Source organism: Callorhinus ursinus, unplaced genomic scaffold (assembly GCF_003265705.2).
Source record: "Callorhinus ursinus isolate GAN/ISIS: 27379988/994484 unplaced genomic scaffold, GSC_fseal_2.0 scaffold10, whole genome shotgun sequence".
Taxonomy (NCBI): Eukaryota; Metazoa; Chordata; class Mammalia; order Carnivora; family Otariidae; genus Callorhinus; species Callorhinus ursinus.
This window is the reverse complement of record NW_027397072.1, coordinates 65,602,841-65,630,392: the sequence shown is the minus strand read 5'-3', so window position 1 is coordinate 65,630,392 and position 27,552 is coordinate 65,602,841. Positions and strand designations below refer to the sequence as shown.

The window sequence follows — 27,552 nt, the reverse complement described above, 5'->3', positions numbered from 1 at the left end:
TGATGTCATGTTATAATAATCCAGTTGGTGGTTACTAGCAACTGTGCAAAGCCTAGAGATTACCTCTTGGACTTGATTAATATTTTCAAGATGTCCTGAGCTGAATCCCTTATGTCTGGCTCTGAACCTATAGGTATGTGCTGTGAATTCAGAGATATTCATGCAGTGGGTCAGGACATTCTACAAAATACAAAAGATAGCTTTACAAAATGTCAAATAAATGGAAACAAGGCTGATGACTTCAATAAAAGTTGTAGGCCTTTTCAGGTGAAACCAGCAGATTATTTGTAAACTTGAGATAATTTCAAGAGTTTGCTAGAATCCCAGTTATGTATATTAACATGTTATTCAGGTGCTTTAGAATCTGTAATATAAATAAAAATATTTTCTGTCATCATCATAGTAATTGATTCATGCAAGAATCATCAGTGGACCTAAAGCTAGTGGGTAAAAATTTGAAGAGTAACAGATTTGATTTAGATCAATGTCATCTAAAATTTAGCTTCCTTCTGTTTTCACAATGGTTGTCTCCAAAACTCTCTCCTCTGGTCAGTCTTTTTCTTTATATTTGTCCTCAATACACAACGCATTCACCGATTTCAAAGGATTCAAATAGTAATGGAAATCTCAGTTATTGTTTAGCATGGGAAACACTCCTGCAGCCTCTGGACAACAGAGAATTTCGTTCCCACCAGAGGGCGCTCGGTTGTTACTTAAGTCACCATTTTGGGTTTGGGGACTTCGTTTGTAACTCAAAAAGTAAAATGGAATTTTTATTTTGTACACTTGTACAGCTTTGAGGATTAATATAACTCTAACATTTAAAACCTTGGGTATTTCTTGTTTTTACTTTCAGATTAAAGATAATTACCTGAATGACATAGCAATTAGAATCCCTTACAAATAAAACCAAACGAAACCATAAAACAAAATTAAAAAAAAAAAAGGAAACTTCCACCACCTAAAAATCAGTTTTTGTTTTTCAGCAAACACTTCTAGTCCTGGTTCATTGCAGTTTTGAGAGGCATGGTTTCTTCTTCATCTCATTCTCTTACTCTGCAATCAGGTTATTGAAAATGGGGTGGGGCCAGGATGGAAGAACTCTGTCAGGGCTAGGTGTAAGGTGCTGACAGTCCTGTGAGTCTTGCTTCCCAGAATGGTCTTGCCTTCCACTAGGCTGTGCCAAGGGTTCTCAAAGTCTCCCCACCAGCAATATCAGCTTCACCTGGGAACTTGTTAGAATGCAAATTCTAGGCCCCACCCCAGACCTCCTGGTCAGAACCTCTGGGGGTGGGGCCCGGCAATCTGCATTTTAACAAGTTCTGTGAGTGATTCTGATTTTTGCCCCAGTTTGAGAACCAAAGCTGGACACTTTGTTTTTACAAAGCAAGCTGCTTTTGGGCAATGAGAGCTTCAACATTATTGTTCAGTTTTCATTCTGAGAATCAGGGGTACTTTCCTGCAGATTGGGTCTCAGACTTTTAGGCAAAAGACAATCAGTGTCAAAGTGGTTTTCTACCTGCTTCAAGCCTCTAAAGGAACTTGTCTTTCACTAGCTGATGGAAGGAAGTTTTGGAAATAGATTACTCACATGTAGAGGGAACCAAGAGAGTCAGTTAAGAATTTAGTAAGGAGGGGCCCCTGGGTGGCTCAGTTAAGCTTCTGACTCTTGGTTTCGCTGAGGTCATGATCTCAGGATGGTGAGACTGGCCCTGCCTCAGCCCCGCTTAGGCACCATGCTCAGTGCCGAGTCGGCCGGAGGTTCTCTCTCTCCCCTTCGGCCCCTCCCCCTGCTTACACGCATGCTCTCTCTCTCTCAAATAAATAAAATCTTAAAAAAAAAAGAAGAATTTAGGAAGGAAGTGTAGCTTGATGGTTAGGCCTACACATTCTGGATCCACCTTTCCTGCTTCAAGTGACAGCTCTGTGTGATATTGGGCAAACTCTTGTTTTTTTTTTTTTTTTCTTTTAACCTTTCTGGGACTCAGTTTCCTTATCTGCAAATTGGGGATAATAATAGTACCTACCTCATATGCTTGTTATGAGAATTAAATTAGGCAAGATTTCTAATGTTTTTACAACAGACCCTGGCACTGTGTAAGTGTTTAGAACTATTGTGCTTTACCATCCTGCCAGCACAATCCTGTCGTCCTTTGACCAGCAACAAAACAACCATAATCATACCTTTTCCCAATTCTTTTTTTTTTAAAGATTTTATTTATTTATTTGTCAGAGAGAGAGAGAAAGAGAGAGCACAAGCAGGGGAAGCAGCAGGCAGAGGGAGAAGCAGGCTCCCTGCTGAGCAAGGAGCCCGATGTGGGACTTGATCCCAGGACTCCGGGATCACAACCTGAGCCGAAGGCAGACGCCCAACCAATGGAACCACCCAGATGCCCCCCTTTTCCCAATTCTTATGGGAAAATCTTAATGTAAACAATCTCTATCACATTTATGCAGGTGACAGGAGTCCTCTGGAGCCAAACAGAACTTTTCTTTTGATTCCAGCTCTCCGACCTAATAGATGTCTGGCTTTGAGCAAATTACTTAACCTCTCTTTAAATCTTGCTTCCATTTTTATTTGTAAAATGGTATTATAATACACATCTCATAGGGTTTAGGGTGAGAGAAAGGAACACAATCAGTGGGTAAATTGTAGAAACGAAGCACTGTTACCTGTACACTGCTGTTCCCAGGAAATGCCATAAAGAGTGTAGGATAGTACTTGGTCCATAAGAGGGCTCAATACACATTTGTTCCTTTCATTCACAGCTTTATACATTTTGAGTATTTGGGGACCTTTTAAATCACCAAAGTGCTAATTATGTTCTTGTACTGTTTACTTTCCGCTTCACACTTCAGCTCCTGGATTTCTGGCCTGGTGTGACTGAGAGAGCTCTGTTTTCCCTTCTCACACAGGGACCTTTGGGGCTAGATATTCTAGTCAACTCCTTCCCACTTCTTTAGGCTGACTTTCCCCCTAAGATCACAAAGCTCTTTTTTTTATTGTAGAAAATTTGGAACATTTCAATAAAGCATAAATAAGAAAATGAACATTGCCAATTCCTCTCCAAAAGAAAACATCATAAATGATTTGGTGTATTTCCTGCTAGACTTTCCTCCCTTTGCTTAAATAAAATTGCTATCATAAAGTGTGTTCGATTTTCCTTCTTGCCTCAGGGCTTCTATGGACGTGAACCTCTTGGCCTGGCGTGTCCTTCCATGGCCTAGGATTCTCCTTATTACCCCACCCCTTGCTCCTATCCCAACCACCCCTGATGTTTCAGATGAGGCTAGGTCTCTCTTTAGACTCTTTCTAAGCATGTTGTCCTCATTCTGGACCTACTTCTGGTTATTAGCGATAAATTTCTTGTGTGATTATGTGAATAATATCTATCTCCATGACTAAACTGTAGGAACCATGTCTGGTTTATTCACAACTGCGTTCCAAGTGCCAGCACAATGCTGGACACATCGTATGTCCTCAACAAATAGTTTTCAAATGACTGAATGAACAAATGAAAAGTGTTGTAACCATTTTTCCATGCTCGACATGATCTTAAATATCTGATTTTAACTGACATGATTTTAACTTGTAAGTGGCAGGGTGATAGGCAAGATGTTCTCTTAGGATTTCACAGACGTCCATGGGTTTCTAAAGCAACCTGTTATGGTGGGAGGATCCCTGGGCTGGGAATCAGGAGGACCCATGTTTTCCTTTTTGCTTTACCAGTTTCTGTGATCCTGAGTAAGCCACTGACTTTCACTGAACCACATTTTCTTTATCTGCCCTGCTTCTCTCCCAAGGAATCTCATACATTAAATAAAAAGTGTGTGTAAAGACACTTCTCAAATTCTAAAGAGCCATATAAATATGTTCAGACCATTCAAAAGATATTTTGCTTGACGGATAGATAGAGCCAGTTGCAAATTTGCAATGAGGCTCCAACTTTCAAACTTGAAGTTGATTCTGTTGCCAAGAAAATCTTCGATTTCAAAGCTTAATGATTAGAAATAATTGTGAGTCTGAATGTCTTAAGTAGCCAAAATACATTAACTACTATTTTAGTCCTTAAAGGCAGACATAGTAGAGTTTGTTTCAGGTTCATACTTAAAGATTGCACTTAGATTTATGTTTCTTTTGAATTTCAGTTGGCTGATGCAGTCAAGATATTTTTGACAGATTGGCCAAAGAATGTAATTAAATAGATTAAAAAGAAGCTTTAGTTTTTGAATATACTTTATACCTTGTTCAACAGTCATGGAATATGGTAAGATTTGGAATTTCCAAAGTGGAGTTAATATCTCTGTGATGGGATTAGTGTTCATATTTGAAAATAGGATGGAAGAAAGAAAATTTCCCACCAGTGTCTTAGATGTTAGGAATTGGAATAAATTACCCCTATGACTAAATTTTATTGGCTGATTCTTTGGTAGTTTTCCACTGCCTCTTAAGTAATTTCCTTTCCATTTTAAGTTATGTGAAGGTGCTTGAAATGTACACATTGAGGAGGTAAAGTATTTTGGGGAACAGATAAAAATTGACAGTATGATAGAAGGGAAGAGCAGTCTCTTACACTCTGTGGAAATTGTGAGTTCATAGGTAGAATGAGACCGTTTTGCTGCAAAACACCCTATTGAAAGGTGAACATTTTTCTTTTCCTTCTTCATAATACCAAGTAGTAAATGCATAGCATTTTAGAAGAAGAAAATACTTTAAAGGTCCAATGTCCTTGTTTCATAGACAATATATAACATTTACAAAGAAATTTACAATTGCTTCCAAATAACATGATTTCACAGAATCTTCAGAACTCTATTATTATTCTCAATTAAAAATGAGGAAATGAAGACTCAGAGAGCTTAAATGACTTGTGTAAGGTCACAGAGATGATAATAATAATGATGGATAATATTGAGTACTTGCTCTATGCCAAGCCCTCCTCATGTATGATCATATTTAATTCTTACAAGAGCCCTAATACCTTATACATAATACATGACAAGGTGGGATTGTAAATCAGTGCTAAGAAATTGGCATATTTTTTTCACTGAATGCTCTTCCAGAGACACAAGATAAATATTGAATAAAATTAATGTGATTCTATGTTTTTCGCTTGTGTTGTGTCTGAAGCTGATCAATCAAGTAAATAGTATCCTCATATTGCAGGTGAGAAAATATGGAGGATTAAGACTACCATAATAGTATTATGCTAGCTCATGCTGACAAGCAGAGGCAAGAATCTAGTTTTTCCCAACAGACTAAGTTCTAAGTTCCCTTTCTTTGCCATGGGTTTCAGAGCGCTGAGTGGGCAATGGCAACTGGGAGCAAAGCTAAGGATAAAGTACACCTATTCTGAATATTGGGGACCAGATATCACCTGCAGGATTTGATGAGTCAGACAAACTGATCGTTTCCCCCTGGAAACCTCCTCCCTGCCCCCTGCCCATCATCATCTGAGACTGAACGAGTCCTCATGTCCTATCCACTTTTTGACTAGATGAGGGGAGATGGACATGTTGTTAAAGTTGTGAGTCTTTGGCCTAGTGGAAAGTATTCTGGCTACCCATTTGAGGGTGCTCTGAGGACCATTTGCAGAGATTGGGATGGAAAGAAGATAATGGTATCTTATTTCTTAGTCATTAAACCAGATGATCAGACCTCAGTTGGCTGTATGAGTACGGGAACAGAGAATTGAAGTAAGATAATGGAGCAGAGAGAAGTGAGCCAGCAGAGCAGCCTATACCTACCTGGTGGCATGGCAGTGATGTGTGGGTCTCCCAGGAGTCAAGAAGCCTCCATGGAAAGTAGCTGGACTTGAGCTGACTTGCCAGTATCCTACACAAGAGGCTGTGGGAGTAATGCCAGGGGTAGCAACTGAGGAAGTATTAAAAGAACAAGGTGGGGACCATGTCCCGGGGAGGTCCCTCACTAGTGTCTAAAGAACCCTCACACACATACCCCGTGGAAGAGCCAGTGTTGGGATGTCTGCCACCCAGAGGCTAATAAGCAGCATCAGCCAAGAGAAGGCCACAATGCTGTACTGAAACAAATACTTGTCCCTTTCTATCTCTGCTTCTACTACAAGTAGTAGTAGTACTTCAAGCCCACCACTCTAGAGGAAAGGGGAGAGAAGTGAAGGGGAAGATCAGTCCCCTTCCCCATTTCAGGCCCTAGTCACAAATGTGTGACTTACAGAAAGGGAGGAGCTGCAAGTGAAGTTTTAAATTGGACTGGATGTCTTTAACATAGTCATTTCAAAACTGTGGGAGCTGCCCAGGATGTTGTTAAGGGTTGGAGTTGTCCTCTGAATTCAGGCTATTTAGAATGGTTATTACATATGCTTCAAAAATATATGTAATAACCATGGCTTACCTGGACACCTTGGCATCTTCTTCAAATATGCAGAAAGTTTTATGAGACGATGTTGTCAGGAACCAAGTAGCATCCTTAAAATCCTTCATTATTGTGTGTGCATGGGATGAAATTGAGAAAATATGGGCCAGCAAAATGGCAACCCCCTCATTTCTTCTTTTTTTCCTATTGCTACAGTAGGTATCTTGGCATCTGACCTGCTAGAATGAAGATCTCTGATTCCAAGCCAAGTAGTTCACTTTTGTGCAAGAAATCCCGACTGATGGAGTCAAAAAGGCAATATTTAACAAGTGCCTTCTGTGGTAAGTGCCATATAAATTAAAAGTATATAAAAATGGTTCTTACTTTCAAGGAGGTTACAATCTAGATAAACATATACTCATCAAAGATGGGAGAATGTATGACAAGTGCCAAATGAACAGAAGTGACAGCAGAAGTACTATCGGAACTGAGATTGCCTAGAAACCTTCTTGCAGTGGTCATCAGATTAGAAAAGGTGAGGCTTGAACAGTGTGGTGAAGAATGGGTAAGAATAAAGTGCGCAGAGAAAAAGGGCTGCTATATGAGCAAATGGGCAGAGATCAGAGAGGTTTGGAAGTCACATCGGAAGGTATTGAGTTCTCTCAAACAAATTCTGCATTAGCCATCTTCTCTTTGCAAGTATTGGAAACCTCGCTCAAACCAGCTTAAAAATAAAGGGCATTTGTTTATTGGCCTATGTAACTAAAGAGAACTAGAGGTAAAGTGGGCTGCAGGGATGCATTAATTAGGGCTGTAGCTACATTTCTCTGTGACCCTCATAGCCCTCTCTTTATCTTCACCTTGGTGTTCTTGCTAGTTGCAAGATGATTCCTCGAGTGTATGAGTTATCTATTGCTGCATAACAAACTACCTCAAAATTTATGGATTAAGGGCGCCTGGGTGGCTCAGATGGTTAAGCGTCTGCCTTTGGCTCAGGTCATGATCCCAGGGTCCTGGGATCAAGTCCCATGTCGGGCTCCCTGCTCCTTGGGAACCTGCTTCTCCCTCTGCCTCTCTCTCTTTCTCTCTCTGTCTTTCATGAATAAATAAATACAATCTTTAAAAAAAAATTTATGGATTAAGCAATAAACGTTTATTCTCTCATAGTTTCTGTGTGACAGGAATCTAGGCATGGCTTATCAGAGAATCTCTCAGAATCTCTCACAAAGCAGCAATCAAGATGTCAGCCAGGCTGTGGTCATCTAAGCCTTCAGTGGGGCTGGAGAATATACTTCTAAGTTCACTCATATGGCTGTTAGGTGGAAGCTTCTGTTCTTTATCATATGGGCCTATGTATGGGTTTCCATGAAATAGCAATTGGTTTCCCCCAGAGCCCGTGATGAGAGAGAGAGAGAGAGGGAAAGGGATAAGGAGAGGGAAAAGAGGAGAAAGAACCCAGTATTTTATAACATAATCTCAGAAATTATATACCATCACTTCTTCCCTATTCTATTGGTCATACAGACCAATTTGGGGACACAGTGAGAGGGGTATTATACAAAAATGTGAATATCAGGAGGCTGGAATCATTGGGGGCCATCTTAAAGTCTGATTACCACATGTAACCTATATGATTCCTTGTTCATATCCAGGAGAAGAGAGTTGCCTCTTTTAGCCACTGAAAAAAGTTCTCAGATTTGCTGGGATTGCACCATCCTTAAGCCAATCACAGTGGCCAGGAGAATAACAGCGACTGAATTACTTAGGTTTGGGTTATGCCAATGTTTGTTTCAAGGGTACAGGATAACAATGACTAGCTTAGACAAATGAGGGTCCACCTATAGCAGGAGATGTTTGCTGCCACTCAAACAGCATGGTTGCTCTACAGAAGGGAGTGAGTGATATGTTTGGGAGGCACCCACAGAGTCCTCTACAGTCTTTCTCTGGTTGCTCAACATCCATACATATCTTCCTCCCTATCCATACGTTGTTACATGCATTTACAACCTCTTTCTAAAGAGAGACAATCCAAAGTCCAAATCAGCTGCAAGTCCAGGATCTCTGGGTTGTCCTTTCCTCTCCATCAGGTGTGAATACCATTCTTCACAGTTATGATCTAAGGGGTCCACTTATAACACAACCAATGTGGAATTGTGGAGAAAGAACAGAATAACTTCAGTAAAACTCCCATTGGTAAAAAAGAGGCTAGAATACAGTACATAGCTTTTCCTGGTCCACAGCACACATTATAACCCACTGGACAAGAAACATAGCTCCTTCCCCTGGTTGGGAGAGTCTGTGTAGGGAGGGAAGGAAGTGAGGTCCCAGGCACTAATTGCTGTCAGATTGTTGAGGGCCTTTTAGACCTTTAGCCTGTAGGCAATGGAGAAAGAAAGAGGATCATTGAGGATTTTTGAGTAAAGCACTAAAATGATCAAAATTGCTTTGGTAAAATTAATTTGGAAGCATTATGCAGTATAAATTCACAAATCTCCTTAAAATAATGCCCTGGGGACAAGTTTCCTCACATAAACTGAAGGTGATGCTTGAAAAAGAAATGCTAACAGATTCCACAGTAAAAGTCCATGTATAACCCAGGTTTGTCTCTTTCCAAATAGAAATTATAAGTTGTTTCTAGGCACCTACGTGAAACAAACAGGGTGGTTCACGTTGTGTCACTTCCCTGGCATTAATTCCAAATTAAAGTGAATGAGCTTTTAAGACTCTTTTGAAAAGGTTTGTAATAGAAGGTAGACTTGGTAGGTAGAGAGTCACTGGGATTAAGTTTAATTTGAAAAAGTAAGAAAAAATGAGTAGGGAAAGCAGTCTAGATAGCAATAACCCTTTACTTACCTGTGCCTGGTGAAGGAAATAATAAAAATTATTGTTTAAATTGTTTTACTACTGTAAGTTCTATGCAAGTTAGCTAGTTAAAAGTCTGTATAGGCTGTGAAGAATTTGTATTTTAAAGAACCAAGCTGGGGGTGGGGTAAGTGAAGCCATCAGCCTGCAGCACCACCCGCCGTTGTGAGGGGTCTTTACTTGTTCAGGACATGCAGAAATATCCTCTTCATAGTGATAAACCTTATGAGATTTCTCCTCAAATGGCCTGGAAGGAATTCAAGAGGGGAAGTGGTAAAAAAACTGATTATTCCTATTTGAAATTTCAGATATTATGATTAGATTTGTATTTTGACTTATTCCTGAGACACATATGATAGAACTCCCTTCCCAGTCCCAACACACATATACACACACAGACACTAAAGTTGTTATTTCTCTAGTCTACTGCCTTGAGTGAGTATGAGTGAGTGAAATGTATAAAAGAAAACATTTTTTGAGGTAGGAATAGATTCATCATTGAGTTTCCCTGCCAAATTCAGAATTAGATAGTGGAAAAATTCTATTTATTTTGAGTTTGTGAATCTGCCAGCAAACTGTTGGGAAAAAGAAAGACAAGCCAGATGAGAACTTGGGTTATGGAATGAACCATAGATGACATAGGATTGAACTTTTTAAGAGAAGAATATAGTTTTTCCTACTTTTATTTCCCAGTTTTAGTTTAGTGTCTTTAATAACTTTGATTTACAGCATGCTTTTCTATTGTTCTGAACTATAGCAGCAGAATGGAAAACAGCATATTGCAGTGTTGAAATTGACCTTAAGGGTTGGGAAATTGAAAATACCAAGTTTCCATAGTAACACTAATTTAGTCAGATCACACATGTTGTTTCTGAGCCATTAGTTTACTCTTATGATGTTAAAAGGACATAATATTTACTCTGTAATATTGTTAAGTTGATGTTACAATGCAAAGCAATTTCATAGTTTATGTATGTACATTTTATTATGGTAAGCTTGGCATTTGATTGCTTGTACTATTTTAGAAAATGTGAAAATTTTCTAAAGGTTTTAAAAAAAGTTTTCGAAGATAATTAAACAGGACATCATGAACATATCCCACTTAGAAAAATGATAAGATAAAGATGAACTGGATTTTGAAAGTTTGCACCAGGCTTTTTTGCTGAATTTCTGAGAATTTGTTTGGTCTTCCAACTGAATAGCTTTTATGTGACCTGATTTTAATTCTCACGGTTATCACATTCTCTATGGTATATCCTTGACATCTATTAGGAATTTGTCCCAGGTCCTTTTAGAATTCCCAATCCGTGAATACTACTATAGCTCTGTGTGTTGGCTGATTTTGTGGGCCTATTATTCCACAAAGAAGCCTTTTCCTCCACAGCTTTATGAGAGTTACTACAGTGATAATGATCTAGTGAAAGGCAAAGCTTCCTTCTCAGTGGGCCCTCTCCTGGGGCACACACCAAGCACATCTTTAGGACTGGTCCTCATATATTGGTCTCCTATTGTGTGTGGTTCAGATTTGCTTCTCAATAAAATGACAAAATGCTACATGTCATATCTTTAAGATCACTCATGATTGAGGGTATCTACAAGCAAAATTGGTCTGTAGTTTTATCTTCTGCAGACATTCATGAATATTAGTGTCTATGCTACCCAAATTTCCATATAGTTTACTCAAATTAAAAAAAAAAACCCAACAAGTAAATTCAATGAAAAATGACAGTCATGCTTTTTGGTAGATATTGTGAATATAGATACAATTCATTTGGTTGACTGGATTGCTCACTTCTTGCCTGTCTGAGTCTAAGTAATGCTAAGAAATTTAATTCAAGAAGTATTTACTGAATGCCAGTTATGCTAGGCATTGTGCTAGGTACTGGGGATATATTGATAAATAATGTATGGTAGTAGCTGTAATAGCAGTAGTATAGTAATAATGAGTTGCACAGTGGGTAACAGTGCCTGACACTTGATAATCACGAGATACACTTTAGCTATTATTACTATTATTATCATTATTTGCATTTCATGTGCCAGTGCTTACATTACTTCATTTAATTCTTCCAACAACCCTGTTGAAGAGGTTGACATTACCTTCATTTTTATAGCCCAGAAACCGGGGCTTCTAGGGGCTAAGTAACTTGCCTGAGATCACCAATATGGTGACTAGTAGAAGCAGAATTCACACCCAGAATATGCTTGACTGCCAAGCCAGTGTTCAAATATATTACTCTATGTAGCCTGTCCCTGGCTTAAAGAAGCTCTCACCTAGTTTTTCCAGGAAGCCCTGTCCAATAACTAGCTTAGATTCTTCAAAGTTTCCAGAGGAGGTCTTCTGGGGCTATATTCCAGTAACTTATTCCCCTAAAGTCAATTAGAAAAAAAAGTCTAACACAAATGTCATGTATTACACTTGAAATCTATTTCTTCCTTAGTATAGAGAAGAAAATACATCCACCCATGTTGCAACTTGAAGTCAATACATTCTAGTGTTTTATTACATATACTTATTGAATTCATTGTTCAATGGGGGAAAAGCACAAATTATATTATGAAATTTTTGTTTTTCTGGATTTCTCTTAATGTTAAAAAGCTCATTTAAGGAACTGAATCTTTTGTTGCCTATTTGGATGCTCTTTCTGCCTTTGATTTTGATCGTGTTTCAACATTATTTTCCAGAGTCTTCTGAGTGCCTGCTCATGGGTTAGGTTCTCACCTTGTAGTTTTTAAATGTTCTCAGTGTTCGTACCACATGATGGGCATAAGAGGTCATGAGAGGGTGGGAAGAGGGTCAATAAATAATGTGAAGGCAAAGCTATGAACTTTTAGGGACAAGTTTAACGCATACCTTCTCTTGTGTAGAAATAGCTTTTCTGTGGCTAAAAAAAAAAAGGGCTATCATTTTCGGGAAACCATGACAGAATTTTAGATGCCGAGGTACCAGGCAAAGGAGTTTAAGCAGACTGAGAGGTAGAAAAGTGATGCAGAAGGAAGGTAGGGTAACTGTTGTGCTTCTATGATAGTCTTATATGCCCTTCAGGATCAATGACATTGTAGAAAACCAACCTGTTTCTCCCAAGAGGAGAAATTGTTCAGCATTTCCTCTTTTTTCTTGTCCAGTGACTATTACAGGTAATGTTTTTAAGCTCTAGATTAAGGGATTGGGCTCACATTTCCCCTAAAAATCCTTATGAGCAATATATACCTAGAATTGAAGTTCTCTGTGAAAGATGGGCAAATACCTAAAAAACAGGCAACTTTCTCGAAGGAAAAGTAGTCTTTACTTTAAAGGAAGAAAATTCCAGTGCATACCAAGTATGACACAAGGCTGATACCCACCCAGTGGCCAGATATATTTTCCTGAGGGATTTTGTTGTGTTTATTCCTCTAGCATTTTTTCATTCCTGACTTTTGGGGTGGCCCTTCTGTGAAGAGTTTCCTCATCCCAGCTGTTATGATGTTTAATATAGAGTTGCCAACTTCTGATCTGGCGGTTCCAAGACACAGGGTGAGGAAAACAAAGCTTTCCAGTATTTTGAATCCTATCCCCCACCCGCACTGGAATTAGTGCTTTCATCTCTGGTCAATCCTGAATTGTTTTCAACCCTAGCTTCATCTCTGCTCTCCCCCGGAATAGCAGAACAATTACTAATGGTAAAGATCCATGTCCATGTCCAGAGTTCAAATTACTTATGCCTCACACAAACCTCAATTTATTTCTCTTTTCCTTTTTTATTCCTTTCCTCCCCTCCACCCCAGTAAATTAGGTGGTTTTCTTTTGGGGAAATATTTACTTTAAAGAGCTGTTTTTTGTTTTGTTTTGTTTTGTTTTTTAAAGATAAAAATTAGATTCTGGTTTTTAAATGAAGTAGAGTGTAATTTTTTCTTGGGAAAAACAGGATAATCATCTGGTTTTGATCCTAATGTTAGTCCATGGGATGGCTTGACATTTCCAATAAGGGAAGTCATGGCATTTCGTTTTAGAAATATACAAGGATGGCTACTCTCTGCTTCCTCCTTCCCTTTAGTCTGAATTGTTTAACATTCAGGTAGAATGGTCCTGACTGGTCCTGTGTTTTATGCCTGGCTGGTGCAGGATTAGGCAGATAAGGAATTTGGGGTAAGCAGGAAAAGAAATGCAGAAAGCAAGGCACAGATATGAAGATATATGAAAAAACAGCCCATTGTACCAAGTGTGGAAAGGCATAAATCTTACAGTACTGTAAACTGTTGCTTTCTTCTGGAACGTTCAACATGCTATTATACTGTGAATACTTCTTTTGGGAAATCAAATGGTGAAGTAGGGAAAATGTGGTTCCATGGTTCTCCTACTATCCTCAAGTGTCTTGTACAACATGGCTGTTCCCACATGGCTTTGTTTAAGGACTCCACCCTCAGAGCCCTCACACATTTGCCTTTAAGCAGTACCCCATGCTCTGGATCTTTTCCTCATCATTACCATTCACAGGAAGGATGCAATATCCATTGCCCTGAAATAATTAGGTCTGCTTCCCTTATACACACCTGTTCCCAGCCACGTATAGCTAGATAGCTGGTTGAAAAATATTAACATCAAATAACATTTTGCACTTTTACAATAGGAATCTTTTAGAATTAATTCCTTATCCCCAAAGAAACTCTGCTAATATAACAAATTAGTGGAAATTTCAGATGATGTCAGGATAATTGGACAGGTGTCTGGGAGCAGGCAGGCCTTCTAGGGTTTTATAGGCCCTAATGCATATGGTCAAAGATGCCTTGGAATCCTTACTTGTTTTCTTTTTTTTAAATTTAATTTTATTATGTTAATCACCATACATTACATCATTAGTTTTTGATGTAGTGTTCCATGATTCATTGTTTGTGTATAACACCCAGTGCGCCATTCAATACATGCCCGCTTTAATACCCGTCACCAGGCTAACCCATCCCCCCACCCCCCTCCCCTCTAGAACCCTCAGTTTGTTTCTCAGAGTGCATAGTCTCTCATGGTTCCTCTCCCCCTCCAAATTCCCCCCCTTCATTTTTCCCTTCCTACTATCTTCTCTCTCTCTTTTTTAAACATATAATGTATTATTTGTTTCAGAGGTACAGGCCTTACTTGTTTTCTATGGAGAAAAGTCCCTCTTACTTCCATAAAAAGGTCTTAATGCAAGCTTCAAAGAAAAATGCAGATTTGTAATGAAGGAAGAATGGGTCCTAATTTTAAAGATGTTTTGACTGTTTTTTGTTTGTTTTAAATTTTTAAAAAATTTAAATTCACTTTGGCCAACCTCTGGAACATCACTAGTTTCAGATGTAGCGTTCAACAATCCATCAGTTGTGTACCAAAAAGTACGAAGATAAAATGCTGTCCCCAGTATTTCATAGCAGTCTAGATGAGGAAAACCCAGATTCCTGTGCTCTTTTCACTGTATTATTCTTGGACTTTTGTATGCTTGAAAACTCTTGTTCATGTTTCTCCTCTTTTTCCTCTTTCTGCCTCATCTGTATTACTTATACTTTATTTCTGTATATGAAAAAATATTCCTTCCAAACAGTTGACATTCCTATAAAAGTTTGTTGTTGTTGTTGTTTTTAAAGAATGAAGGTATGTAGGAATCTACTCTTAGCAGAATGGAGAATATTTAGGCAATCCAAGTCCTATTTATATTATTAATTATGTAATTATATAATTAATTATATAATTAATTCCCTCAAATATCAAATATGGTGGAAACCTTTTATGGATGCTTGTGTTGAGTGGATTTGAATATCTCATTTACTGATGAGGATTTGGAATTTTTGTTTATGAAGATATACTTTGTACATCATCTACCTGAATTTGTATAATAATTAACTTTTGCAGAATTTAAGAAAATAATTCCTTTCTGTTTAAACATTAAAATATGCTTCTTAAATTTTATACCAATATAAAGCATAATTATTTTGTTTAGTATTAAGGAGCTACATTTGTCAAAATATTAAACTATTTTTGGTTTGTTTACTCATTTTCAGTTGTCAAAATAAGCATAATTGGAAACAGCTGCCTTGAGATTATTTTTGACAACTCTTCACATTCAGATCTAACATGGATAACGTTAAGAAAATGAGCCTTACCTAATTATGATTTTTCCTAGAGTATATATTCAGATTGCTGTTCTGCAAATTAGAAGATAATTAAAAGCAGAAACTGATCATTTAAAAACTAGTACCACAATTTTATAGAAAGACATTTTCCATGGCTTTCTCATTTTTGTATAAATTGATTAGCTTCATTTGGCTATTTTACACACATCAACATTTTACTATTCTCTGGGATGATTAAAATGTAGTAGAAGATTAATGAAGTGTTTCTCTAATATACCCTTTTATTCTTGTCTTCAAGCTGTACTTAAATTTCTTTTTATTTCCAGAACAGCTTAGTAATATGATTTCATATTGGTAAGAGATTTAGAAATTTTCAATATTTTAATAAATTTTGTGATTAAATAAGTACATTTATTTTAATAGTTCCTCAGATTAATTTATCTCACTCTAAATGAGCTCTTGATTAAATTTAGAAATTAAGAAGCTATAGGAACTATTTTTTAGATACCAGCTTATTATAAAATCCTATACTATTAGATAACTTTTTATTCTAAATTTATCCATATAGTGCTTATAATTTATTTTAGGAATTTAAAAAGGAAATATCGTGTGCCTTTTTTTCTCTCCTAGACCAGAGAGTTTGGCAAAGACCAGAATAAGGATAATCAAAGACACCTACCATGCATCTGAAAGTATGGGAACTGCTTATTTTACTGTTCATGCTAGGATTCCATTCCTAGGTACACATTACATAACTCACAAAGAAGGAATTGGGCTCCAGAAAACTTTGATTTTACATGGCAATATGGTAAGGCATAAAGAACACTGGACTATGGGTTGACAGTCCTATGTTCCAAACTTTGCTTTTCATTAAGCCATTTCTCTAGGCCTCGTTTTCCCCCTCCAAACATACTGATGAGGGTGGATTGGATAACTTTCCTGTTTTCACTCTCTTTGGTATTTTGGGATATTTGGAATGCAATCTACAACTAACTCCTTCTCATGTTTCCTACACTGTGCCTCTCAAGCATTTTGCATTTTCCTCAAAGTCTACACTTTATCACAGACACATTCATTGACTACAGATGACTGTAATTCTGACAGCAACATGAAAAGCACATCATGGACCACAGTAAAAACAAACCCAAAGCAACAACACGTCTAACATGAGCCCCCGAGTAATGAAACCTTTCTGAGTCCTTACTGAGAAGTCCCTGATGAAAAATATTCATCCCCGACTTCTGCCATCTACAGGTAGGTGGTGATCCTTGCCCATTGTGGTAACCATGTGAGGAAATGTCTGCTTTTGCCCACCATAAACAAGTTTATTGTTACCTTGGTAACCTTGCATTTTTTTTCCCCTTAAATAGCTGCTGTATTCTTTATTTGGAGAATCAATTCTATTAATGACTAGACTTCATTTTAAGGCATTAAAAGTAAAAATACTTTCTTAAAAGATCTACTCTAGGCAGCTTTCAATTTATGCAATATAGTATTATTAACTGTAGTCGTTATGCTGTAAATTATATCTCTTTACTTATTTATTTTATAACTGGAAATTTGTTCCTTTTGACTTCCTTCACTCATTTCTCCCCAATGCTGTTCCCCCTTCCCCAACTCTTCCTTGCCTCTGGTACCAAGCAATCCATTTTCTGTATCTATGAGCTGGGTTGTCTTTTTTTTTTTTTTCTTTTTAAGATTCTTCGTGTAAGTGAGATCATACTGTATTTGTCTTTCTATGACAAATAGAAAGTGACTTATTTCACTTAGAGTAATGCCCTCATGGCCCATCCATGTTGTCACAAATGGCAAGATTTTATTCTTTCTTATGACTGAATAATATTTCATTCTCTCTCACTCTATATCCATCTAGATCTGTCTCTATATCTATATCAAATTTTCTTTATCCATTCGTCTATTGATGGACACTTATGTTGTTCCCATATCTTGGCTTTTGTAAATAATGCTTCAATGAACATAGGGTGCATATATCTTTTTGAGTTAGTGTTTTTGTTTTCTTTAGATAAATACCCAGAAGTAGAATTTCTGGACTACATAGCAGTTCCATTTTTAATTTTTTGAAATTTATTCATTTGAGAGAGAGAGCGCAAGCAGGGGTGAGGTGAGGGAGAGGGAGAAGCAGACTCCCTGCTGAACTGGGAGCCCGAAGCAGGGCTTGATCCCAGGACCTGGAGACCATGACTTGAGCCGAAAGCTCAACCTTCTGAGCCACCCAGGGGCCCTCATTTTTAATTTTTTGAGGAATCTCCATACTGTTTTCCACAGTGGCTGCACCAATTTAACTTCCCACCAACAGTGCGCAAGAGTTTACTTTTCTTTTATTAATGCTTTGGTCTCTGATGAGTTTTCATTTCATGTTATACATTTTAGTATTGAAGATTCTTATGCCTCAAACAGGGTGTGTTCTTCCTCCTTTCAAAGACTAGCTCCTGCACTTGTGCTCTTCTGTCTCTCAGAACATTGTTCCCTCATTTATCCACTCTGAACACCATCTTGCATCTTTAGTATTTCCTCATTGTAGTCTTTCTAAAACCATAGTAATCTTCTTCATCTAGAAAAAGTCCCTTTCTTTTGACTTTACTACTCTCATGTTATTTCCCTTTCACTACCAAAAGTCTTGAAAGGACCATATTCACTTCCTCTGCATTAGGGTGATCCAGAAATTCCATAACTCTGTAGCCTGACTTCTGCCCTCAACAATCCACTGAAACCACTCTGTTTAAGGTGACTAAAAATTGTTCTGTCATTGAGCACAATCACTTTCTTTCAGTTCTCTAAACCACTGTTGGCCAAATCCTGAAACTCTTTCCTCTTCTGGCTTCTTCTTCTTCTTTTAAGATTATTTATTTATTTATTGGAGAGATTGAGAGAGAGAGAGAGAGAGAATGCCTGTGTGCCGGGGTAGGGGCAGAGGGGGAGTGAGAGGGAGAGAGAGAGAGAATCTCCAGCAGACTCTGCACTAAGCGGCAAGCCTGAGGTGGGTGGGCTCAATCTTGATTTCAGGATCCTGAGATCATGACCTGAGCCGAAACCACAAGTCGGATGCTTAGCTGACTTAGTCACCCAGATACCCTGTCTTTTGGCTTCTTTACATTATATTCTCCTGGTTTCCCCACCTCTCTGCCAACAATTATTTGTCTCATCCTTTCTTCTATAGCTTTAGTTGTTCCTCAAGGATTTGATCTTAGCATTTTTTCTTCTTTTTCTTTATTTTTATTCAATTTTAGGCTTATCTGGTCTCTTGAGATCCACTGTTAGCTATATGTGGTTGACCTCCAAATCCATATCTATAGCCCCACCTTCTCTACTAGATGACTTTCCTTCTCTTTTTTCCTCCCATATTGTATTAGTCTGTTTGGGCTGTCATAACAAAATACCATAGACTTAGTAGCTTAAGCAACAAAAATTTATTACCCACAGTTCTGGAGGGTGGGAAGCCCATGATCAAGATGCCAGCCACTTTGGTTCCCTTGTAAAGAATCTCATTTTAGCTTGTAGACAGTCACCTTCTTGCTGTGTCCTCACATAGTAGAGAGAGAAAACTCCAGTCTTTCTTCCTCTTCTTATAAGGACACTAACTCCATCATGGAGCCCTATCCTCATGCCTCATCTAAGCCATCTCCCAAAGACCCCACTCCCAAACATCATTTAATTGGGGATTAGTGCTTAACAAATAAATTTTTGGGAGATACAAACATTCAGCCCGTAACACATACTTATAAAATATCTACAGATCTAATTCCAATGGTCAGTTAAATATCAGCAGTGGGATATGTTCTGGAACCTCAGTATCATAATGTACAAAATGGAACTTGTCACCTATATGCTCAAATCTGCTCTACTTTACATGCCTCCTTTTGTATAATATAGTGATTCACACTTCCATAGAACATCTGGGGCTCATCACAAGAAGTGCACTCCTTATTCCCCATCACTTATTTCACCCAACGCCCCATACACTTCCCCTTTGGTAACCATCAGTTTGTTCTATATAGTTAAGAGTGTGTTTCTTGGTTTGTCTCCCTCTTTTTTCCTCCTTTGTTCATTTGTTTTCTTTTTTTTTAAGTAATCTCTACACCCAAGTTGGGGCTTGAACTCACAACTCTGAAATCAAGAGTTGCACGCTCTACTGATTGAGCCAGCCACATGCCCCCATTTGTTTTGTTTCTTAAATTCCATATATAAGTGAAATCATATGATATTTGTCTTTTTCTGACTTATTTCACTTAGCATTATACTCTCTAGCTCCATCCCTGTCATTGCAAATGGCAAGATTTCATTCTTTTTCATGGCTGAATAATATTCTATGTATATGTATACCACATCTTTACCCATTCATCTATTGATAGATGCTTGGGCTGCTTCCATAATTTGGCTACTGGAAATAATGCTGCAATAAACATAGGAGTGCATATATCCTTTTGAATTCGTGTTGTTGTATTCTTTGGGTAAACATCCAGCAGTGCAATTCCTGGATTGTAGGGTAGTTCTATTTTTGATTTTTTGAGGAACATCCATACTGTCTTTCACAGTGGCTGCACCAGTTTGCATTCCCACCAACAGTGCACAAAGATTCCCTTTTCTCTACATCCTCACCAACACTTGTTTCTTGTGTTTTTGATTGTAGGCATTCTGACAAGTGTGAGGTGATATCTTGTTGTGGTTTTGATTTGGATAACCCTGATGATGAGTGATGTTGAACATCTTTTCATGTGTGTGTTGACCACCTGGATGTCTTCTTTGAAGAAATGTTTGTTCATTGACACCAAACATTTTAAAATATGATATTGGTCATTGGAATTTCCTCTTTTGTGAAGTGCTTTTTCAAATCTTTTCACCATTTTTACTCTTGTGTGCTTTTACTTTTCCTTGTTATTTGTAGCAGTTTCTGATATTCTGGATGCTGATTCTTTATTAGTTATATGCATGGCAAATATATTTTCCTACACTTAGTGTTTTGTATTTCCACTCTTTCTATACTGTTGTTTATAAGTAGTTTTTAATTTTAATTTACCAGTCATTTTTTTCTATTATGAGTACTTTTTGTGCTTGTTTAGAAAAATCCTTCCCTAGTCCAAGGTCAAGAAGAATCACCCCATATTTTCTAAAATTCACTGGATTTGAGTTTTGTGTATGATATAAAAGAGGAGTCCAATTTCATTTTTCTCATTATCCTGGTATCTTCTTTTAGAAAGTCCATTCCATCCTCAGTGGTCTGCAGTGCCATCTCTGTCACAAGTCAAATGTCACACAAACCTATTTCAATGATGTTACTCAGCTCTCCTGCTGTTACTCTTCTACTTTTCTGTCCCTGTGGCAACACCATACTGTCCTAATTACTACAGCTTTGTAATATGTCTTGTTGTCTACTAGAACAAATTTTCCTCTTGGTTCTTTCTCTTTAAAAGTGCTGTGTCCTCCCCACAAAAGATGTGTTGACATCTTTAAAACCTCAGAATGTGACTTTATTTGGAAATATGGTGATTGCAGTGGTAATTAGTTAAGATGAGGTCATATTGGAGTAGGGTGAGCCCTCATTCTAATATGACTGGTGTTCTTATAAGATGATGGCCATATAAAGACAGACAGAGAGAGAATGCTATGTGACCATGAAGGCAGAGATTGGAGTTATGCAGCTGCAAACCAAGGAAAGCCAAAGATTGTCAGGAAACCACCGGAAGATAGAAAAGACAAGGAAGGATTCTCCGTATAGGTTTCAAAGAATTCATCGACCTGGCAACACCTTGATTTTGGAAATCTAGCCACCTGAACTATGAGACAGTAAATTTGTTTTAAGCCATCCAGTTTGTGGTACTTTGTTACATACAGCATCCCTAGGAAACTAATAAAGTGCCTTGATTGCTTTTGGCCTTTTGCATGTCAATATATATTTTAGAAGTAGTTTGTCAAGTTCCATGAAAACTTGATTTTGATAAGATTGCATGAATCTATAAATAAATTTGGGGAGAAGTTACATATTTTTACTACTGGGTGTTCCTTGAATCTGGTATTCTTCTCCATTACTTAGGTTGCCTTCAATGTCTCTGAACAAAGTTTTATGATTTTCTTTATAACGCTGTTGGAAATCTTTTATTAGATTTATTCTTAAGTAATTGGCAATGTTTAATGCTATTGTAAACAAAGGCTATTGTAAATGCTGTCTTTTGTAAACTTAAATTTTGTAGCTATTTGTTGCTGATATAGAGAAGAAATAGAGGTTTTAGACATTATTATTCAGTGACTTTGCTAAACCTTTTTGTTCTAAATTTTAACAGTTTATTTGGATTTTTAAAAACGATTTTATTTATTTATTTGTCAGAGAGAGAGAGCATGAGCAGGAGAGCTGCAGAGGGAGGGGGAGAAGCCTTTACATCATCTGTAAATAATGACAGGTTTTTTTTTCCCCTCTGCTTTAGTTTCTTATATTTAATTTTTAAAAATTTCTTCATGAATGGGCCCTCCCCTACAATGTTGATTAGAAACAGTGTTAGCCAGTCTTCCTTGTCCTGTTCCTGATTTCCAATGGGAAAATTTCAGCATTTAAAATAAGTATGATATTTGCTTTATGTTTTGTAAAGATTAAAGAAATTTCCTTCTGCTCCTTGTTTGCTAAGAGTTTTATTTGGTTTAGTCATAAATGGATGTTAAATCTTTTTAAGTGCTTTCATCTGCATCTATTGAGATGATCATGTGATTTTTCTCCAATTTGTTAACATGGTGAATTACATTACTTAATTTTTGAATATTAAACCAACCATGAATTTCTGGGATAAATACACCTTAATCATGACCTATTATTACTTTTATATGTTGCTAGATTAGGTTTGCTAATATTCTATTAGAATTTTTCCATCTGTATGCTGATAAGTGAGTTTGGTCTATAGTATTTTCTTCTTTTTTTCTCAGTTAAAAAATTTTTAATTAATATACTTTTGTTTTTGGAGAAATTGAGCAGAAATCAGAGAGTTACTATATACCCTCCCCACCCACCTACAATTTTCCCTATTATTAATGTCTTGTATTAGTGTGATAGACATTTATTACAATTGTTGAACCAATATTGACACAGCATTTTTTGGTAATAATCTTTTCTTATATTGTCATTGTCAAGTTTGGTATCAAAATTATGCTATCCACATTAAATAAATTGGGCAATATTTCTTATTTTTCTATTCTCTGGAAAAGTTTATATACAATGGAAATTGTTTATTCTTTGTAAGTTTGTGAGAACGTAAGAGTAAAGTTGTCAAGGCCTGGGCAGGCTTTTTTTTTTTTTTTTACTGATTTAATTTCTTTAATGGTTATAGGACTTTAGAGTTTTCTATTGAGTTTTTAAAACTTTTTTTAAAAGATTTATTTATTTATTTGTTTGTTTGTTTTAGAAAGAGAAAGAGAGCTTGTGTGTGCACGTGTATGCCCACACATGGGTAAGGGGAAGGGAGTGAGAGGGAGAGAGAGAATCCCAAGCAGACTCCTTGCTGAGTGTGGAGCCCAATGCGGAAATGGATCCCACTACCCAGAGATCATGACCTGAGTTGAGACCAAGAGTCAGATGCTTAATGGACTGAGACACTCAGGTGCCCCTCTATTGCTTTTTATTGCTTTTGATGCCAGCTTGATACATTGTATTTTTCTAGGATTTTTTTTCTACTTCATTAAATATTTTCAAATTTATTAACAAAGTTGTCAATAATATGCTCTTATTTTTTGTTTATGTGTGCAGAATCAGTAGTGGTGTTCTCTTTTTTATTTCTGATATTTGTTATTTGTTCTTTTTTTCCTGATTAATTTCATAAAAGTTTTGTCAATTTTGTTAGTCTTTTCAAAGGAGAAACTTTTAGCTTTATTGGTTCTTCTTCTTAGTTGTCCTTTATCTTTATTATTTTTTTTCCTTCTACTCTCTTTAATTTTATTTTGTTTCTTTTTGTCTACTCTCTTGAGATAAATACCTAGCTTATTAATTTTTAGTCATTATTTTCTAATATATTCAGTTTATATATTTCCTTCTAAGTACTGTCATGCTGCATCTTAAAGTTCCAATATTCAGGTTTTTAAATTATGACTCAGTTCAAATTATTTTCTAATTTCTCTCATTATTTATTTTTGACCATTTAAGTCATTTGTAATTTCTCCAACAAACAAATGGAGATTTTGGAAGTTATCTTCCCACATTGTATAGGGGTCAGAAAACATTATCCGTATGATTTCAATCCTTTGAAATTTGTTGAGACTTGCTTTATGACTCAGCATATTGTCAATTTTTTGTAAATGTTTCCATGTACTTGATAAGAATGTGCATTCTACAATTGTTAGAGTCAGTATCTTATGTATGTCTATGAGATCACTTTGTTAATTGTGTTGTTCAAGTATTTTGTCCCTATTTTTTTGTTTGTTTTATCATTTACTGAAATCTTTCAATATAATTATGGATTTGTTTATTTGTCCTTGTTGTTCAGCTTTTGGTTTACTTATTTTGTAGTCATGTTATCAGGTGCATATAATTCTGAAATTATATCTTCCTGGTGAATTGAAATTTTTATCATTATGAAATCTATTTTTTTTAAAGATTTTATTTATCTATTTGAGAGAGAGAGAGAGAGAGCATGAGCAGGGGGAGTGGCAGAGGCAGAGGGAGAAGCAGACACCGTGCTGAGCAGAGAGCCTGACAATCCCAGGACCCTGGGATCATGACCTGAGCTGAAGGCAGATGCTTAACCAATTGAGCCACCCAGTGCCCCAAATCTCTTTATTTTTAGTACCTTTTCCCTTGATGTGTTGATTTTGTGTTATATTTATATATATATATACACACCAATTTTACGTTGGTTATTATTTGCATTATTACTATCCTTTTACTTTCAACTTTTCCATGTCCTTTTATTTTTTATTATTTTTTTAAAGTTTTATTTGTTTATTTGAGAGAGAGATAGTGAGAGAGCAAGAAGTGGGGTGGGGAGAGGGAGAGAGAGAATCTCCAGCAGACTCCCTGCTGAGCATGAAGCCTGATGTGGAGCTTAATCTTATGACGCTGAGATCATGACCTGAGCCAAATGAAGAGTTGTATACCTAACTGACTGAGCCACCCAGGCATCCCTTCAGTGTCCTTTTATTTAATTTTTTTAGTTTTTGAATACTTAATAACACTTTATTAAGAAATCCCTTGTGGTAAGAAACCTAAGAAAAACACAGTGAGATTAGGAGTATATATGACTCTCTTGGGTTCACTAAAAACAGTCACTTTTATAACAAGTTACAAAAATCCTAATTGAGTATTGATTCAGTTATCAGAATTCCTTCACAAAGAAACTTTAGAAAATTAATAACATAGAAATTCAGCAGCGCTGTAATGGTTACAGTTAATCTACAGGGAGTAAAATTTTAAGAAATAGTTTTCACACTATGAAAATACATGAATTATTACTTTTGAATCTTATTCAAACTCTTAGTGTTCATGTAATGGTTGGTAAATTTTAATAGATGGCTTACTATAGAACTGAACAGGATGCCTGGTATAAACCTTGAGACACAAGTGACAGCTCTGTGTGATGGTGTGTATAAATACGCCTTATATGTTTTTATGTATTTTGCTGACTGGGGAGGATTCTGAAGCACAGATAGGTAATTGTCATCTCAAGACATCTTAAAGTATTATTTTCCAACTTTTAAAATATCTTCCGAAAATTAGAGTCTTTGGCATGTATGTTTATATATCTACACTCATATACATACATGTATGCCATTATATATAATATATGTATATACATAAATGGATACACATACATAATGTTATGTGGTAGACAGCTTTTGTGCTATTCAATGTCCTTTTAAAATCCAGATTGAAAATCTTTGTTTCTAAAAAAAAAAAAAGAAAGAAAATCTTTGTTTCTTAAACCGGAACATTTAGTCTGTTTGCATTAAATGTAGCTACTGATGTATTTTATTTGAGTCTATAATTTTATTTATTTATTTTTTTAAATTTGACACATCTATCTCCTTGTTTGTTTCCCTCCAGATGACTAAGTGTATTTTTAAAAATAATTTTTCCCTTTATTATCTTGGTCATTATATATGTCAGTTTTATTCATTTAGTTACTGACCTGTATATTACAATAATTTACTTACCTAAGTCTAACATTAATACAACTTTGCTCTTCTTTCAGGTAGTACAAGTAATTTAGTATTGCACTGCCCCTGTCCCCAGCTTTATTTTTTTCCTCCATTTTGACTTTCTGGGTTATTTCAACTTTATTACTCCACAGAAATGGAGAAGGCAATTTAGGAAGACATAATAAATTTAATATTGTTTGATATAATTTTACAACTGTTTTAAGTAGAAATTCTAAATTTACTTACGTGTGTCTTCCTCTGAGTTTCAGAGTTGGTAAGGAAACTTTTCAGTCAGCCTATATAAATTTTTACATTTCTTCTTCTAAAGATTTTTAAATAAGTGGTGCATTCTAAAGGTGGATTTTTTACTTTAGCATCTTTATTGCATTGGAACAATTCCAGGTGAAATACAGCCACTTATCCCATGTAGCACTTGGTGGGCATGTTTGATCTGAAAACTTCTTTATTTCTTCTATTTTGGAAAAGTTTATGCCATGTCCTCAACACTCTTTTTGTGGCTCTGCCATTAGACATATGTTGGAGACTCCCAACTGAGTCTCTATAGTTTTGAACTGCTTTTTTTAAAATTATGTTTTTACTTCTTCATCTCACTTTCATAGTTTCTGCATAAATTTCCCAGTACACTTCTATTTTATTAATTCCCTCACCACTATCTATTTTGCCTATTAAAGTTGCTAAAAATTTAAACTCTAATTTTTATTTCCAGGACTTCTAACTGGTTTTTAAAAAATGCCTGTTCTCCTTTCATTTTTGCTTGTTTTATTTCACAATTTATTGATTTTTTTCCATAAAAGTGTTATTACTCTATCTCTTTGAGTATCCTAAAGTCATGTTAAAATTCCTTTGTAATTTTCATTTTGTTGCTTCTTAGTTTTCCTCATGTGTTATAAACTTTGGATTTGTAGATTCATCTTGAGGGCAAATATTTTTTCCCTTTGTCTTTCTTTGTTCACTCCTCTATTTTGTTGCAGTTGTCCGTACATAGCCTCTGTTCCCTGTTCAGAATCAGGTGGCAGGGACAGCACACTGGTGATTCGGGGATAACACAGATCCACTTGCTTAGCCAGTGGCAGCTCATCCCATATCCTGACTGTGAGGCTATCTGCTTTTTCTCAAGAACATGGGCACAGAGCTTTATATAAGCTATAGCCCCAGGAAGCTCTCAGTTACAACTCTTTCCAGCCTCCTTTCCATTCCAGTCTGTTATTTCAAGCAGTGGGACTGGCTCTGGTCTTCTGCTTCAGATAGGGCACTTTTAGTCTCCATCGTCATTAAAAATATAAGCTCCTGGCTGCCTTTGCCTGTTGCATCCACCTGGTTTATTGCTTTCTGTTAGGAGTTTCTTCTTTTGGAATATAAGTTCCATAAGAGCAGGGACTTTGTTTTGTTCAGTACAGGGTCCTGTGACTTAAATTGGATGTCTATTACATAGTAGGTGCTGAATTAAAGCTTGTTAAACGAATGAATGAATGAATGAATGAATGAACAAATGAATGCTTGGTTACTGAACCACAGAGATGTTTGTCTCTTTTTAAGCTTCACTACATTTTTTAAGATTTCTGCTTTTTACATTTTAATATTTCATTGCTTATTTGGGGTGGAGAGCGAGGGCTCAAGCATGAATTTTCAACATCTTGATCTGAAGTTGTGGCCAAGTATATATGTTAAAATAGTTAGTCATTTGCCTATTAGGGATGAATAGTGTGTGCTACGGTTATTAGTACTTATATTTCACATAGCCAAGTGCTTTAAAGTTTTAAGAATTTGAGCTCCACAAACTCAAACTAATTTCCTAAGCACATCTTGATTTAATTTTCCTCCATGCTCTAATGGTGGATAGCATTAAAAATTTCACATTATATTTAGCTTGATGGAAACCTGCCAAAAGTAGTCATTGAACACAGCTTGTCTAATTTGCCCTTTTCCGCCTGACTGTAATTGTGAAAGTGGTGGAAGGTTCTGCAGAATATAATATGCCCAAAGAATTAATTAGAAACATGCCACCAAGGAGGATTTGGCATATGTATTAGTTTCTCTTGCTGCTGTAACAAGCTGCCACAAATGTAGCAGCTTAAAACAATATCCATTTGTTATCTCATAGGTCTGTAGACAGAAGTCTGGCATGGCATGGC

General features: G+C 36.6%; 1 long non-coding RNA gene across 5 annotated transcripts in view; it reads left to right on the top strand.

The window, feature by feature from the left end:
* The window catches only part of LOC112821565 (uncharacterized), a 490,026-nt gene that overhangs the window by 80,876 nt on the left and 381,598 nt on the right, over positions 1-27,552 (top strand). For all 5 annotated transcript variants that reach the window (XR_012379824.1, XR_012379825.1, XR_012379827.1 and 2 more), the window contains exon 4: positions 6,551-6,675. This is a non-coding gene — a long non-coding RNA (uncharacterized lncRNA). The remainder of the gene's footprint in view (positions 1-6,550; positions 6,676-27,552) is intronic.